The sequence below is a fragment of the Varroa destructor genome, unplaced genomic scaffold (genome assembly GCF_002443255.2).
Source record: "Varroa destructor unplaced genomic scaffold, Vdes_3.0 BEIS01000003.1, whole genome shotgun sequence".
Classification (NCBI taxonomy): Eukaryota; Metazoa; Arthropoda; class Arachnida; order Mesostigmata; family Varroidae; genus Varroa; species Varroa destructor.
The window spans coordinates 12467460-12479663 of NW_019211456.1; the positions used below are offsets into that span (position 1 = coordinate 12467460).

Consider the following 12204-nt stretch of genomic DNA (forward strand, 5'->3'; position numbering starts at 1 on the left):
GTTTAAATAAGCCTAAACTAAGTATAATATCTTAAATAACTACATATGGATATAAATTACCATGCTTCGAAAGCCTAGAAAGCATCGACCTATTGTCAAACATTGTTCTAGTATTTGCAAAAAAAATTTGTACGAAAAGCAATTGTTGTGCGGTAATCGGTTCCCAAAAAAAGCAGCTGACGCCAAACGGTAATGTGTTGAGACAATTGACCCCATTTGGATTTCGTGAAACAAAAGCGGAGCGCGGTAGCCAAGCTAAACTAGCTTTCCGTCCTGCAAAGAATCGATCGTAATCTTGTTTTCTAGGCTGCGGGTAGCCCCTTTTCCAATTCATGTCTAGCATGGTTATTTATCAGTTTCACATAACTCGCCGCAGATTCATTGATAGAAGCTTGGATATTTGTAAAACCATTTATCAATAATATGTACTTAGATTCATAACAGATTACAGTAAAGCTTCCGTACTCAGGTATAAGGCAAAACAGGAAGTGCGCCTATTTGAACGCGTGTAGATTTGTATCTTCTTGTTTGAACATTTAATTTAACAATTATATTTACTCCATAAAGTAGTCAGGTGAGGTGAGATTGTCGTGTGTACGCGTAAATTTATCGCTTACGATCACGAATCGCTCGAAGCTATCGTCCGATGTACCAGTTTTTCCTTTGTACATTGAACATCATTAGGTCATTCAAAACTTATAACGATCCGCCCTTGTAACACCTAAATATACTCTCAGGTAATATTGCTTCAAGCATCTATGAGGAAATTTAAGGTTGTAATGTTTGCAATCTGCCTCGTCATAGGGAGTTAGATTGGGCCGTTCGCGAATAGCGGCGAACGATGATCCGAAAAGTTTTATAGAACTTTTCTTTCTTCGGAACACGATTTCCTGTTCCTCGCGGGCTCTAGGACTCCGCCCCACCGTTGAACAATGATCGCTTTTCAAAGTGAGCTCAGCTTATGTATTGCCGCTTCCATTGGACGCTCGTTTTATTGAACAACCTGCGTTTTGAAGCTAACATCAGAAGAAACCAATCGAAAAACTAGAAGACGGGGTAAAAAATAACGGTTTATTTATGGCTTTTTTTTTTTTTATTATGCCAATCTGATATCTCCAATAGACAGGCTTTGAATTAGTCGTCCGAACACACCCTGTCCGCGTCAAATTGTTTCCGCCACATTCGTCTATTGCATTATCTGTCTATAAAACTGAGATTTTAATGGGAAGTATCCTTAAAGATTATCAGAAGGTGAACTGAACATGTATCAGATGCTTTAACCAACCAAACCAAAAACACCCCCAAGTCTGAAGGTTTGCGAAAGGTCCTACAAGAGATCCCAGTTTCAATGGATGATTTCTGGCTGTTATTTGCTCATACGTAATCTGGTCATCTCAACGTGAGAAACTATAGTGAGAGGGGCATGTCATTTGAAATTAAATTTAATGAAAGTAATTCGTGTAGTAGGAAGCCATAACCTTATGCAAAAAATTCGCAGCTGCATGTTCGCTTTGACCCGTGCAATTGCTCCGAGTGCGATTTTTTTGCTTTATTAGTCCCAGAAGGCATCGGATAAATCCTGAGTTTTCGTACAATCTTCAAACTGTAAACCCACTATGATTGAGCCAGTTTTGATCGCATTCGAAGTATAATTTTATGTTGGCGTCAAAAGTGCGTCGTGGGATCACAAATTCTTTTCGGTGATCCAAAATACATGACCTTAAAAAACTTTTCATAAGTGGACGCGCAAAGTGTCAACGATAGAAATTAGAATGCAAAAACTAAATAATCTATCCAGACAATGGTGACAATCAAGAAGGCTCGTCTAAATGCTCCGATGTTTTTCTAGAGTCTCTAAATCTTTCCAGATGTTACGCTATTTTTGGATTAATGAGCGCTCGGCCTGTTGAATACTAAGGTAAAAGGCAGGTGCCTGGAATAAATCAGTTCGTCAGGCAGGCCCTCAACGAAATATTATGAAGTAGTCTTTTTTTCATGTACTAGTATTGCCGAGTTAGTTATAATACTGTCGGACGCCGTACCATTTCACTCAGTGGTTCATGCAAGACGGCGTTTCCTGCCGTTTCGAGCTTCATTCGTCTGAAGGGTGCGTTTAGATAAACAGCGATTTCGAGAGAGCAAATTGCTACACGAATCGCTGGTTGGTTGCAAATAACGTCAGCATGGCATATTGGAACCACGATGGATGGTGTTGCAGATGCAGATGCTCCCACACCTTGGCTAGACTCTGTATATGTATGTGTATTGTATGATTTCGACAGAGTTGGCCAAAACGAGATCTGCCCATGCCGTAGCTCGCACAAGAGTGCACTGTTCTATGTCCGCATTGCTGGTCGTAACACGGGACGCAAAGGAACATCTACCAACCAGACAGGAGATTAGTGACCAAACAGGAAACCTGCGAGCTGCAGCGCCCCCCAATGGGGCTTAAAAGCGTTAAACAGGAACGTCGTTTTGCTAGTGGACAAAACACCAGCCCATGAGCTCTAATGCGTTAGTTCAGTCAGGTAAACAGGTGTGACAAATTAGTAGTTACATGTGTGTGCAAGACCGAGAGACAAAAAGAGAAGGAAAGCTATTCGTTTCAGTCACAGATGATGCTTGCCGAATCAGCTGTGCTAAGCTTGCTCGTGGTCTTGGTAAATTCAAGCTTCGTTTAGAGGGAAAGCCCGAGAGTCAGACATTTTCCCCAAAATAAACAACTCGTATTAACTCGAACATTCAAATAGATACATATGTGTACAAACAAGCAAAGAGAATAAACAGGCAAGATCCGATAACATTACAATAACGAGTATCATATGGAAACGGATTTGAACGATGCTCTCAAGTGCCAATAAGTGGGGGATATGCTACGCCAGCAATCTATGGTCTGAAGATTTATCATTTGATGTGAACAAATTATCAAATAATGTACAGAAGGGTGAAGATACAGTGCGTTTTTATTGGGGTACAGTGGTATTTATTGGGGCACCAATGATACAGTTCCGATATTAGAATCGAACTCAATAAAATAACACAGTGCATAATATCATAGAGATTTATTATTTATCAGAACCAGCACACATCCCACAATAATAAAATCTTATTTATTTATCTTTCCTATTTGCTTTCGTAGATACAGCTTAATTTCAGATTCAATTTAGATTCCCGAAAGGCTTTCCCGAAGGACGAGACTTATAGGAAAACCAATATTCAATAGAAATACACAATAGCTTCAATAGTTGCACAGAAATATTGAAAATCGAACTCGGGACAAACAACATAAAATAGTCCAGCTTTTCACATGCAGAGTTTTTCCATATATAAATGCTATGTACGCCCCGTAGCATGCCAAAGGAAGTATGGAACAAGTTTCAGTGCGTACAAACTTAACAGCATTATACTTATATCGATCAGTTTAAAACTAGCACGGTCACATTAATCCTGATGTGCGTGTACTCAGTGCTAAAGGATCTGATATGAGGTTTTCAGATCTAATCAGTTTCCTTGTGGGATGAATACGGTTAAGAAGCGTAGCCATCAATTAGAGCTGGTTTTCACACGCAGCAGCATACGGCTTCTCTATGAAGATGAATTTCCTAGAAATCGAATGCTATATCTTCTTAATTGCATATATACCATGCTTTTCTACTTGAGTTTCCATTAATGAGCTATAAATTTTACGACATTTATGTAAATTAGTAGAGTTGTTCGACATAACTGAAAGTGAAGCAAAGTGGCTGTGCGCAAACACGCGCACGTGTTTGTACCGCTGGAATCGGAAAGCCAGGTAAAACAGCTAGCGTCACACAGACGTTCCGAGTAGGGTTATAATATTAGAATATGTACAGATAAAATTGTATGTATAAAATCGACCTGATCAGTGTTTTGCCATCATATCACGACAACATTACGAGGACTCAGGTCTACGATCCTCTAGCAAATTGCGCTTTTTTGAAAATTCTCTTTGTATAATATGTGATAGAATGTTGAACCTAATATTGTGTGCTGTGCGGGTAATTTAGATCTAAAAGCAGACTAAAAATTGAGAGTTTAAGGAACATTGAACCCTGGCTTTCGCTCTGTTAAGGTTTGTCACCGGAGCGCACGTCGGTGCCGTATGTTTCCGTAGTTTTCTTTTAGTTAAGAAAAAAGCAGGCCTTTTTTTGGAAGGGTCCATTTGAAATATCTGTATCAAATGTCGCTTTGTAGAACTCGAATGGATTAAATGATTGGCGATATGATACGTTATTATATGTGGTTTAATATACTCCAAACCAAACCAAACTTTACGTTCATTTTTTTGCAAATGTATCACCTCATTAAAATGTCCTAAGGCGTTTGTCGTGAATTTTTTCTATTGTTATTTTTCGTTATAACATTTACTTTATGGAGTCCAATCAGTAGAAAAAAGCCAAAAGTGACACAGGATTAGCTCACGGAACAGTCGTACGATTAATGAGCAGAACGCTGAGTGGTTGAGCGTGGCCTTGAAGTAAGAGGCGCAAAACCCTCCACGTGCAGATGGGTTGGCCTAATAAGGTAGGTTAGTATTTGAGGGCTCAATATCGAACGTTTGGGGAGAAGGCTTTTATAGTGGCCATGCGAGTCACGTTCAACCTAAAACATTCACCCTGTGACTGCGCTATCACCTCCGGTTACACGTGAAAGAAAAGAGATGCAGGGCTATGGAGTGGTTAACTAGCTTTTACTTTAAGTAAAGGAGATACACAATTGGCCCGAATCACCCAAAGTGCGAAAACTTTTTTGCCCTGAATTCGCTGCCGATCTGAGCCAGATATAATAATACTTGTCTTATTAGATTCTACCGAAATATATATATGAGTCAAACAATATAGCATCCAATTTTAAAGTAATTCGCTCTAATCGGTTCGTAATGTTTTCATGTTTATGAATTTTTATGATGCATTTGTTTATGAACCCACCTCCAATAGAACAGAAGCATTTTTACGTACACAATTTTTATTTATTCTTAAAAATAGTGATATAGGTCAAACCTGACGAAAAACTGATACATGACAGGTAAACACATCTCGTAGTAATTATAACTTAAGTATAGCAATGCGGAACGTTTTAATCCCCCTTCAAACAATAGTAAGCACGACACATACGGTTGATAAACTTCAACGCTTCCAGCGTTCATGACTAGTAATTAGAGTTAATTGCTTCTGACGTCTTGCATGGTTAATAATTGCCCTTCGAAGTCCAAAGATCTTCAAGTATAGTGGGGGCGAAACAAGCACTGTTCAAAGGTCTCGAGAATGGAGCGAATGAGCAGATGGCGAGCAGGTATATTCACATGCACTTATTTTTGCGGGTCTGTGACAAAGCGGCAAAGAGTATAACTTCTGGTCTTTGCTAGCAGAAAACTTACCTGCAGACAGATGTAATTTTATCCCTTCCAATTGAATCTATAATGCATGTAGATCTATTCTCCCTAGCTGTCTGCGTGCTTTATGCCCCTAACTCGCACAGCTGTACAGCCCTTCTGGGGTGAGGCAGTCTCATTATCTAAATCAGTTGGCTCACAAGCCTCTCGCCTACGCGCTCTGCTCAACTGGAAACGTGGGTCAAGTCGTTGAATCCAATGCAGAGGGATCGGGGCGCATTAATCGAGTTCGTTGACGTCTAGTGACTGCGTTCGGCTTTGATTTGACTTGACAGAAAGATACATTAAATTGAGCTACTATCGTACGCGCACGGAGAGTCAATACCAACCAGCTATGCCATTAGAAAGGCCTTCTGTGACCAGATACGCCAGAGAAGATGGCTGAGAAGCTCTTATGTATAATAATTACTGCGTGCTCCATTTATTAGATTTATGCCTGTATGTGTACGTGCATTGAACATACATTTAGTTTAGTGAGTATTTTTGAATCAAAGGGAGTTTTACACATGGAATCGACTTGTGTGAACGTATTTGTTCCTTACTACCTGACTAACTGAGGAAGATTTACGACATAAGGTTAGCCATAGTCGAATCAAAGAGCTTCAGACAAATTTGATGTACATCTGCTACTAGAATTGTCGTAGTTGTTATAGGCAGTTGTTAAGTCTCTTGTTGAAACTAAGATCGACCATGTATGTAACTAATCTCCGTAATTTTTCGAACGAAACTCTCTTTACCAGAAGCTTATATATAAACCTTAAATCTATATATTTATTAAATCTATATATATTACATTTTATTTTTTTATTTAAAATCTATATATATTACATTTTATTTTAATTACGCAAAAACGCAGAAAAAAAAATTTAAAAATGTCCTAAACATTTCAACTTCACGAGCTAACAAATACGACAGTTGAATAATTCTAAACAGATGGAAAGAGCGCTACATTGAGCAACAGTCGGTAGACAGCTCTGTCTAATACACAATTGTTGAGAGCAAAAAAAAAGATTGCAGCAATGAAAAAGGACTAATGAAAATCATATTTCATCGTTAGTTTATTTATTCAATTTCTATTTTTTTCTTAACTTTGCCATAGTACCTGTAGTTTTAGCTATAAAAAAAAAAAAACAACAAATCAGTTAGAAACGGAAGATCTTTTCAGTCATTATCCAAAAAAGAAACTCATCAAACCTTTGAGAAACTACGCGTCAAGCGTAGAAGTATGCACTACTAGGCTGATAACGATGGTGGTAATCCTAGTACTGGTGTGCTCCTCGATCGATTTACTGAATTCTCTATTTTCTTTCGCTTCAGCTACTGATCGAAGTCCGTATTGCTGTGAGTTTCGTCATTTTTCCTATCTGGCGATGTCAAACATCGTTAAAAATCGAGACGATATATGTAGTTTAAAGGCGCAAACATCGACAGAAGTTATTCCTTAAAGAGCAGCCTATGCAAGAGACTTTTTAAAAACGCCACAGTTTCGTCGCTATGAGGTAAATCAATATCGAATAGTAAGAGACTGATGTTCCTTTTCACAGATATTGGCGCAAATTGAAACAATTAAACCTTCCATACCCCTGAAACGGCATAGGACGTGTATGCAAGAACTATGTCGAACCTTGACGCTCGTTCATACATGCATCTAAACGTTTGTTGCATTTGGACGACGGCGGGTTAAAACTGAAACAAGCAAAAATTATTTTTATTGAATTTTCGTTTAAAAAGGGCCAATAACACAACTAAAAATAAATATGTGCCCATTGCTTTTTGCAGTCAAATTTATTCTCCTAAAATGTAAAGGAATAATTTCGAAAAGGAAGAAGCCATAAGGGAAACAGGTGTGCATTTTTATACCGTCTAACGCCGGTTCCGGACTTGGAACGTCGCCTAGTTAAATATAATCGCAGCTGGTCACAGATTTTGGAAACTAATCACACTGATCTCACTCTATCTCGATAAAGAGACATTTGCGTCTCGAAAAATATCACAATAACTATAGTCGACTTGTTGGTTTGGGATACGACCAGAGGAGAACTCTTCTATGACCGCATAGGTGGCTGCAAGACGACGATGCCGTAATCAGTTTCGTTGTTCTAGGCAGGAGCGGGCTGAGGGTTACTCTGCAAATGGAAAACGTCGCCATATCCCTTTCTCAGCGGGAAAGCCCGTCAAGGCCATTTTTTCGTTATGATCTGTATTGATGCGCATTAATGGCCTCTCGATGTGCCAATGGAGAAGTGAACTGATAATCTCCCGCTTGGCTTAAAGCCTCAACTAACAGACTCGGCGCGATGCATCTACCTCACAGATGACGGGATTATAAACGAACCATCTGTCAGAAGCAGTGATATTTCTATCTCACTTGAAAACAACTACCTCCAGCTGTGGGCTAGCTTCAAAATAAAATTTGTTATCAAGTTTTATTTTTCGATAGTGAATACGCCTGACTGAATTTATAACTGACTACATCGCTTTTCCTCATCTTTCGAGACTTAGCGCCCTACATAGATCATAATAGTCACCGTATACATATATATGTTGTAGGCTCTTGTTCTATAAATGAGGGTGCCTATCAATTCCATGCATCAAATAAAATCTTCTTCAGGTACAGTACGACTAGACAGTGAATATGTAGCTCATATTCATTGGACTTCACTCGTACCCTTTACCTGGCGGAACACATTACGGTGTTCGTTAAGTGGTAATTTTGTCCGCCGTAAAAAGTAAAATTAACTAAGCCTAATATTGCTTTTATGTGGAACAGGCCCTTACTTATTCGAACATGTAAGGGCCTATCTCACATAAAAGGCTCATCTTTATATGTGAAGGTCTAGAGGGCAATTTATTTACACACAAATATACATCTTCAACTAACATAGAAAATATATAATAAGTGTAATTGCACCACTGATTATAGACCTTTCCTTAAAATAGACGCATTAAAATAGGGGCATTTCTAAAAATAGACGTAGATTATGACATAGCATAATAGTATAGTTATAGCACTCAGGGGAAGCAGCCGTGACAACTACGATATCAGTGCGTGTGTTGTTGGTTAATTGACGAGCCTGGAAGTTCGATGGTCATTAGTACGGTTTGGGAACGGGAAAGCGTCGACGGGTAGATCCGAAGCAACACTAGGACATCCATGATATTGATTAATGTCGCCTTTCGCCTCACATACCAATGTTTCCATCGAACGGGATGTTCCCGCATAAGCAGACAATTGAATTACCCTACTTTGTTAAGTCAATCTCCAGTTAAGTGGAAGGCCTGTGATAGTGAATTCGTAAAATGTCTAAATATCTATGAAAAATCTAGCGGCAGTGGCCTTTATGACAAAATGAATATTATAAAGAAAATGGAACTAAGCGCAAGTTCATGTTGGTTTTGTTCTTTGTCACGTTTTCACCTCGCAGAAGTGGCATTGCTACGTTGCTGTAACTAACATACGTCTTGAACCCAGAGTCGGTAAATAATCGACTAATAAATAACCAGAGCTATAAACGTAGGGCTGTTTTTTTATGTAAATATATGTGTAAGTTTCACTATAATTTAATAACGTGAGTCCATGTTGGACTGTGATGCGCTATACTTGTTAAGAGCTTCTCTTTATTTTAATACTTTCGTGCCACCTATTTATTGTCTGGTAGCAGATACAGTCGCCAGTGATTTAGCGTTCGGGTCCGCTAGACTCAGTGACGTGCAGTCGATTTAGGGGTACGAGCAGCAGCGTCATCATTGCCGTCCGCCATTGAAAAGAGGGCGACTGCTTCTACACGGCGAGAGCGGGCGAGAACAGGACAGAAACCGGGGACGCAGAGATCGTCGCCCAGGTAGAATCACAATAGCGCTATCAGGTCGCTCTGAGAACGACACTCATTCCCGGATTCGACTTCGACAGGAACAGCCACAATGGACAGACCTCATTGAGGTTCACGAGAGGGCTTCTATCAACCGACTTTTGCAGGCAGGCAAAGAACGTTGAAACGAGTAGAAGAAGACGAGGTCGCAACTCGCCTCCTTTATTATATATCAACAGCAGTAATGTGCTATCTATCACCCCAGCAGCGTGTCGATCTTTCGATTTCGATATACGGCTGTTCATTTGCAAACGCAGCAAATACAAACAAGAAACCAGCGAAATAAAAATAACTACGCTTTTGCATAGATAAAAATGGCACGACAAACGTCTTGTAAATGGTTCGAAACGGTACTGGTTCCCCAATGCAGTGTTGTATTGCGTGCAAAGTTCCCAGCTAAGAATCTAAAAAGCTAAAAGCTACGTATTTAGTTCTCGACAGTTTTCGGAGTACATCTATTAATTAAAAGCGTCTTTTTGTGAAGATGACAAACAACCTCAAATTAATCACGTTCGTTTTTTAAGCAAAACATATTAACAACATTCAATCAAGCACACTCGACAGTCGTGACAGGGAACGTATATGCAGGAGGTTTATACGTGTAAGAGGTGAAATGTATAAATAGGGGCATTCAAAAGAAATATCATATGTGCCTGTTCTCACCAGGCGTCCTTTCGCCTTTCGTAGAATGGACTGGTTTGTCCGCTTGCCATGCTCACCGCATTTATACTAGTAAGGTGTCGGTAAAGCATTGCCGAGTCTCCGTAGTGCTAGATGTCTATCGACTACATAGCTAGACCCATTGGCCCTATTACAATTCCGCCTCCCGTCCACATCTCAGGTCGATATAGAAAGAAGCAAACGGGAAGGCTCGGTCAAGAGGGGATTATGGTGGAAGGTGCAGCCAGACTCAGAATAGCGGGACGATGCGAGAGCCTGAAAGATTGCGTGAACGAGAGGCCGACGAAGCAGGTGGTACGAGCGAGCGGTGCCAAGCCCTAGTGACGTCTGGCCGTGTGGGCTGCAGTATAGGTGGACCATGTTCGCTCCACTCTGCATTGAGGATGGATCGTAACAAAGCTCCACCCGCGCACACATCGGCTGGTACGCCGTGCGTCAGGTAATCCTCAGTTCTTAGTTTGGCTCGTTCAGTCTCGGCGACTGTGGGAGCCAATGAAGACGTACGCACAGTGCACAGTACCGCACTCCAAACGGTTACTACAGCTACAGTGGCCGACAACGGACAGCTTAACACACTGAACGGTAGTAAAGAGCTTTTGTGGCATGGGCTCATCTCTTAGACGTTTGCCGGCAGGATCTTACGCTGGTTACTCGGCTGCCGCGCAGCGCCGCGCGTACGGCCTATGAGTGCAGCATTCTGATTTAATGGCGGGAATGCAACTTTAATATAGCAAAAAAGAAGAATATTTCGCTGGCACGCAAACCTGTTGTTACTGGTGTCTCAGGGCGCCTACGCAGACGTCCCTCTCGATTGTTGCGGATCGCGTGCAAATTACCTGCTCATTTGTGGAATCAGCTTTTTTGGTCGGCAGTCACTCGACTCTGAAGTGGGAGGCCGGGTTAAAACAGGTTCTTGCAAAAATACGAATTGATATAAGTGTTCTTAGTAAAACTTTTAAAACTCTAATAATCGACGCGTAATAGTTATTTATAAATTCTTTTACCAGCTATACGTTATGATAGGTTGTACTAAATAGAAAGAAAAAAGCGAATGAGCCGAACGAAGCTGCACTGCGTGTGTTTGGTTTTTTCAATCTTGTCCGACTTAGTAGTGGTTCCACTGTAGCAGAAACTCATATCTGAGCTTCGTAATCCTTATCTTTCTGTAATAATGATTTGCAACTTAAACTGAGTCTTTCGCGAACACCAATTACTTCTGCATCAATGGAACAATATGGAGCATAGAACATACGACGACGCAAAATGTTGGCCTTGCTGTGGGCCAGGACTTAGAATAAGCAACGGTACGCATGATAACATAAGCTCGCAATAGCTGTCATGTAACTCGAAGGAAAAATTCAGAAACATGCCGGTCTGTACGGAGCTTTCCTAGAACGTCCTTGCGAACTGTTCTGCTTAGTTACGGCTAGTAACGGACCTTTGTGCTTGAACTATTAGACACATCGTTTGCTGTCTCGTACATATCCGCATATGACTATGATAATTGTTTTGTTGAAGAAGGTACTTTTGTGGTACCTTTCTTGTTGGAATCGTCATTTTTAGCGTTCTGGCTTTTTATTTGCTCGAATGTGACGCTTTGATCTTGTCATTTAGCTCATATGCCCTCAGCAAGCGGCTTGTTTCCTATGTCGAAACATTGTAAGTGATGTTCGTGTGCTATAAAAGCACTTGCACCGTTTTCGACCATAATCCCCTATGAGGCCCGTTTATGCGAAAAATATACAACAATTTCAGCTCTAGCTTAACTTCTTATAGTAAGTTTAACTCCCCTAATCGATACCGTAAACGGTAGTAGGTATCACTAAAAGGCACTAAAATAAATACGAAACATATTGATCAAGTAATCCGTTCGATCAAGAGTGACAAGTTGATTCAGTTTGAATTGCCTCTAGAACAGTTTGCGTTCTGCATTAGACACTGCCTATATTTACTCGTACTAAATATTTCTCAATAAATTGTCCTTCATAAGTTAGCATCTAGCATTTAACTTGCTCCTATGCAAAGTAGCGATATCACAGCCAGCGTCTCAAAACAATGATCCTTTGCGTACGTTATGGGGCATAGCTAGCATTAGTCTCGCATTAATCTCGTCGTAAAAGCGGATCTGCTATCAGTTAGCTTCATTATTAAACACAGTACTCAGAATAATCTAGAGTGCAACCACGCCGTAACACAATTTGCCTGTCGGCTTTCACATCACCCGCCGATACCTCAATTGAA

General features: G+C 40.4%; 1 long non-coding RNA gene across 1 annotated transcript; it reads right to left on the reverse strand.

Annotated features, from left to right (window-relative positions):
- Window positions 1-3043: 3043 nt before the first annotated feature.
- On the reverse strand, window positions 3044-7551 carry LOC147756533 (uncharacterized). The gene is made up of 4 exons (XR_015323896.1): window positions 7274-7551; window positions 6608-7099; window positions 5399-5680; window positions 3044-3602 (listed from the first exon to the last, which is right to left on the reverse strand). It is a non-coding gene; the product is annotated as an uncharacterized LOC147756533 (long non-coding RNA).
- Between the last annotated feature and the right edge of the window lie 4653 nt (window positions 7552-12204).